Raw genomic sequence first — 6,551 nt, forward strand, 5'->3', positions numbered from 1 at the left:
TTCAAGCAGGGGTCACCAACCTTTTTCAAAGCAAGAGCTACTTCTTGCATACTGATTAATGCGAAGGGCTACCAGTTTGATACACACTTAAATAAATTGCAAGAAATAGCCAATTTGCTCAATTTACCTTTAATAAATAAATCCATATATATATTTAAAAAAAAAATGGGTATTTCTGTCTGTCATTCCGTCATACATTTTTTTTCCTTTTACGGAAGGTTTTTTGTAGAAAATAAATTAGGAAAAAACACTTAAATGAACGGTTTAAGAGAAGAGAAACCACGAAAAAAATGAAAATTAAATTTTGAAACATAGTTTATCTTTAATATCGACTCTTTAAAATGCAAAATTCAACCGAAAAAAAGAAAAGAAAAACTAGATAATTTGAAACTTTTTGAAAAAATTTAAAAAAGAATTCATGGCACATCATTAGTAATTTTTCCTGATTAAGATTAATTTTAGAAATTGGATGACATGTTTAAAATAGGTCAAAATCCAATCTGCACTTTGTTAGAATATATAACAAATTGGACCAAGCTATATTTCTAACAAAGACAAATCATTATTTCTTCTAGATTTTCCAGAACAAAAATTTTAAAAGAAATTCAAAAGACTTTGAAATAAGATTTAAATTTGATTCTACAGATTTTCTAGATTTGCCAGAATATGTTTTTTGAATTTTAATCATAATAAGTTTGAATACATTTTTCCCAAATATTCTTTGTCAAAAAACAGAAGCTGAAATGAAAAATGTAATTAAAATGTATTTATCATTCTTTACAAAAAAAAATAAAAAATATTTGAACATTGATTTAAATTGTCAGGAAAGAAGAGGAAGGAATTTAAAAGGTAAAAAGCTATATGTGTTTAAAAATCCTAAAATCATTTTAAGGTTGTATTTTTTTCCTCTAAAATTGTCTTTCTGAAAGTTATAAGAAGCAAAGTAAAAAAAGAAATGAATTTATTTAAACAAGTGAAGACCAAGTCTTTAAAATATTTTCTTGGATTTTCAAATTCTATTTGAGTTTTGTCTCTCTTAGAATTAAAAATGTTGAGCAAAGCGAGACCAACTTGCTAGTAAATAAATACAATTTAAAAAATAGAGGCAGCTCACTGGTAAGTGCTGCTATTTGAGCTATTTTTAGAACAGGCCAGCGGGCGACTCATCTGGTCCCTACGGGCGACCTGGTGCCCGCGGGCACCGCGTTGATGACCCCTGGTATGAAGGATTCTGTTCTATTCTATATCCTCACACTATTAACTAGATCCACTCGACGGCCATTGGACCGGTCGCCTGGTCTCATTGTATCCCATCGGGTTGTGGTATCAGAGCTGAGGATGTTGTTGTGGCTCGTGCAGCCCTTTGAGGTACTCGTGATTTAGGGCCTTATAAATAAACTTTGTTTTATATATGTATTGGAGTCCAAACAATAGTTTAAATGCAATAATGCTTCAGCTCCACAAATAATGTTGCATGATTATTCTTAAGACATAACCAAAAGTAATTACATAAATTTGTAAAAAATAACACAATCCAAACACCTTCAATACACTCCTTGATGTCTTGTCTAGTGTTTTTCTGTCTTATGATTTGCATGTTTTAGTTTGAAAGGTAACTCTCCTCTCGTTTCAGGTCACTTGCCCTTCCTTTTGTGTCGTCAGTCTGACGTCATCCCTGTTCCCTGATTGTTTCCACCTGTTCCCTATTACCCTCATGTGTCTTATAAGCCCACTCCTCCCTTTGTTCTCTGCCAGATTGTTTCGTTTATCCATGCTCTCTAGCGTCCATGTCCATGCCTTGCCTTACCTTACTTTACCTTGCCTCGTCTCGTGCTTATGTTCCTTGATCCTGAATCCCTTCGTTACTATTTTGAGTTTTCCTTTCTTTCTCCCCAGCAGAGTGATTTTCTTGTTATTTAGTTTATTCAGCCAAAGTGGTGAGTTCAGTTATTTTTTCATTTGTTCCTCAAATTTCTGAGTGACTATTTTTGTTAGAGTAGACAGTGTATAATTTTTCATAGCTGTTGTTTTGTTATTACATTTTCTAGCATATACGGCGGCAATTATAGTTTGTCTTTGATTTTGTGTTTTCCTTTGTTCGGAGTGATTTTCGGTTGTTCCTTTTTTTTGGAACCTTTTTCGCCGATTAGTTTTTTTGGGTTAATATAGAATTTGTAATTCCTTGACTTTGGAGGTGAAAGCAGGATCAAGGAACATAAGCACGAGACGAGGCAAGGTAAGGTAAGGTAAGGCAAGGCATGGACATGGACGCTAGAGAGCATGGATAAACGAAACAATCTGGCACAGAACAAAGGGAGGAGTGGGCTTATAAGACACATGAAGGTAATAGGGAACAGGTGGAAACAATCAGAGAACAGGGATGACGTCAGACTGATGACACAATATCAAAATAAAAGCCTGTCAAAGTTCCCTACTCTGCATCTGAGTCCTATCCTTTCACCAAGCTTGACACTTGATTAGCAGAAGAACATTTATATTTCTTAAAATACATTGATGATGTTCATACTCATGTTAGATTCCCACCTGTGTCACTCTTTATGATACATTCAAAATATGTGAAGATGAAACCATCATATACTTTATGTCCTATAAAATACAATATTTCACAACATATCACCCTTGCTCCTGATGGGTGCAGGTTGGCGCCTTGCATGGCAGCTCCCTCCATCAGTGTGTGAATGTGTGTGTGAATGGGTGAATGTGGAAGTAGTGTCAAGGCGCTTTGAGTACCTTGAAGGTAGAAAAGCGTTATACAAGTAGAACCCATTTATTTATTTATTTATATAAGTTTGTATTGTTTTCGATATGGAACTTGTCCTGTTTCATTTAAGCATCTTATTCACAGATGACAAAAAAAAAAAAGGGGAAATTAAAAGTGACGTACATTTCCATCAGGCTCTAATACAGACCTGAGCAAATTAAGGCCCGGGGGCCACATGCAGCCCGTTAAGCTTTCCAATCTGGTCCGCCGGACATTCACAATTTTATTTTTAAGTTCTCTAAGATGGAAAGTGTAGTTGCTATTATGATGTGCAGTCATGTTTTCTAATTACCATAAGTCTTCAAACAATACAACATATTTCAATGGTTGGAATCTTCGCTTTTGCATGATATTTTAGTGACTGGTGTTATCCTGATACCAATATTATTCTGATACTTTTTGGTTATTTGATACTTTTCTAAATAAAGGGGACCAGAAAAAAATTGCATTATTGGCTTTATTTTGACAAAAAATCTTAAGGTGTTGTGGCCCGGTACTTTTCAAAGGTGGTATGATACCGAATATGATTCATTAGTATCGCGGTACTATACTAATACCCATATACTGTACAACCCTACTAGTTACTATGGTCATCTACGTCACAGCAGCTCAGACGAGGCACCAAGCAGTGTGGGCGGGGAGCGTTTCCACAGAGTGTTTCTAGAGCGGCCAGCCTGAAATGTGGGTGTCAGGCACAGAAAGTTCTAAAGCTTCGTGATATATTACATATGTCAGATTGTAGATGTTTTGGAGGGTTTTTTTTACCCTTCACGTTCATATTTTGCTGTTTGTTGCATTTGGCTTGATTGTAAAATATGTAGATTGAGAGGGGGTTTGACATTTATATGTTCTTGATATTCAGGGTTTTATCGTTCATAGAAAAAAATTTTTTTTAAATTAAATCAACATAAAAATGCACAAGATACACTTTCCATTCGTGCATCAACCCCCCAAAGAAAACCCCTCCCTCCCCCATTCACACTCATCCACACCCACTCACACAAAAAAGGGTTGTTTCGTTCTGCTACCAAAATTCTGGTTCCCATAACATATATAATCAATCAATGAATCAATCAATGTTTACTTATATAGCCCTAAATCACTAGTGTCTCAAAGGGCTGCACAAACCACTACGACATCCTCGGGCAAGGAAAACTCACACCCAGTGGGACATCGGTGACAATAATGACTATGAGAACGTGATACTGTGATACTGATGATATTGATGACTATGAGAACATATGAGAACATGATACTGTGAAAGATCAATCCATAATGGATCCAACACAGTCGCGAGAGTCCAGTCCAAAGCGGATCCAACACAGCAGCGAGAGTCCCGTTCACAGCGGAGCCAGCAGGAAACCATCCCAAGCGGAGGCTGATCAGCAGCGCAGAGATGTGAAGTGTGAAGTGAAGTATATTTATATAGCGCTTTTCTCTATTGACTCAAAGCGCTTTACATAGTGAAACCCAATATCTAAGTTACATTTAAACCAGTGTGGGTGGCACTGGGAGCAGGTGGGTAAAGTGTCTTGCCCAAGGACACAACGGCAGTGACTAGGATGGCGGAAGCGGGAATCGAACCTGCAACCCCCAAGTTGCTGGCACGGCCGCTCTATCAACCGAGCTATACCGCCCAGCCGATACACAGGCGAGCAGTACATGGCCACCGGATCGGACCGGATATAACACAGTCTGCAAGGGACACAGTCCCTGAAACACACATGACTGTGTGTGTCGCCGGTCCACTAACACTATCATTAATTACTATTTTTTAATATAATTGTTTTATATGATTTTACTTTCTTTTTTATCCAAGAAAATGTCATTTTAATCTCATTTTATTTATTAAAAAAATAAATAAATAAATAAATAAAAAATAACCTTATGATCACCAGACCAGGTTGTTAATGAAATTAGACTTGTCTTAAAGGTTTTTAAAACCAGGTCCAGTCCAGACAATGTCCAAGTCGGGCTCAGCAACACACAACCTCATCCATGTGCAACAACAAAAATTAGGGAAACAACAGATTGCATATAAGCTATAAACAAAATTACATTGTCATAAAAAGCATTTGTGTATAGTCCATATTATGTCCAAGTTGGACTTAACACACACCTTTTTTTTTTGTACACTCAAAAATAGGGAACACAACAACAGATAGCATCTATGTTGCTGTTTTTACATGTCTATAAACATTATTATATTTTCATTTTAAAGCCTTTAAGGATTTCCCATCTTTTTTCATGTTTTTTGGCATCATTATCGTTGTCAATCATGTATCTTTCTAAAGTTAAAAATACTGAATAAATGTTTTAAAGAAAGTAATACTAAGTGAATATCTATTTCTGGCTTTAAAAATAAACCTTTTACCAAATACTATAATTAAATTGTCTAAGTCATGCTTGTCAATAAACTCTCCTAAAATAACAGAAACTACATCAAGTTTCATAAACAAACCAATCCTTGAACACATTTTTTTCAACTTCCACCCAAAAAGAAGACACAATATGAGAATACCAAAAGAAATTCAGGGTGGATTCAGACTCCTGACAGCAAAAACGGCAATCATCTGACTCAGTCATATTCCATAGTTTTAATATTTTCCCCGTGGGTAAGAAGTTATAAATAATTTTACTTTGAAAATAACGATTCTGCACATCGATAGTAGTTTTGTAGATTAGTTTGAATATGGCAGTCAAAAAAGTCCTCCCATTTTCCATATGTGTTGTATGAGACAGCCTTCAAAGATTTCTTTATTAAATAAAAACTGTATATTTTTTTATTAATTTTAGTTCATTTTTGCCAACTAGAATTTCTTATTAGAGGTTTACAAACTAGTAATTTATCCATCCCATCCATCCATGTTCTACCGCTTATTCCCTTTTGGGGTCGCGGGGGGCGCTGGCGCCTATCTCAGCAACAATCGGGCGGAAGGCGGGGTACACCCTGGACAAGTCGCCACCTCATCGCAGGGCCAACACAGATAGACAGACAACATTCACACACTAGGGACCATTTAGTGTTGCCAATCAACCTATCCCCAGGTGCATGTCTTTGGAGGTGGGAGGAAGCCGGAGTACCCGGAGGGAACCCACGCATTCACGGGGAGAACATGCAAACTCCACACAGAAAGATCCCGAGCCTGGATTTGAACCCAAGACTGCAGGACCTTCATATTGTGAGGCAGACGCACTAACCCCTCTGCCACCGTGAAGCCCACTAGTAATTTAGTAGTTCCATAATTAATTATTTGTTTCCAAATGTATATGTCATTTATATTTTCTTATTATTCAGGGTTTTATCGTTCATAGAAAAAAATGTCCATTTTGTTTTTAAGGCGGTCTGGTAACGCTAGCATGGGCTAGGTGGCTTAAGAGTGTAAACCGTGAGACAGAATATGGTTGGTCTAGGAGCCTGAGGTATGAAAGGTGATGACAACTAGTTATCTTGGTTTCGACTGCATTCAATGTATTGACACAAGAACTTAAATCAATCAATCAATGTTTATTTATATAGCCCCAAATCACAAATGTCTCAAAGGACTGCACAAATCATTACGACTACAACATCCTCGGAAGAACCCACAAAAGGGCAAGGAAAACTCACACCCAGTGGGCAGGGAGAATTCACATCCAGTGGGACGCCAGTGACAATGCTGACTATGAGAAACCTTGGAGAGGACCTCAGATGTGGGCAACCCCCCCCCCCCCCCCCCCCCCCCTCTAGGGGACCGAAAGTAATGGATGTCGAGCGGGTCTAACATGA

Source organism: Nerophis ophidion, linkage group LG05, assembly GCF_033978795.1.
Source record: "Nerophis ophidion isolate RoL-2023_Sa linkage group LG05, RoL_Noph_v1.0, whole genome shotgun sequence".
In the NCBI taxonomy this organism is placed as follows: Eukaryota; Metazoa; Chordata; class Actinopteri; order Syngnathiformes; family Syngnathidae; genus Nerophis; species Nerophis ophidion.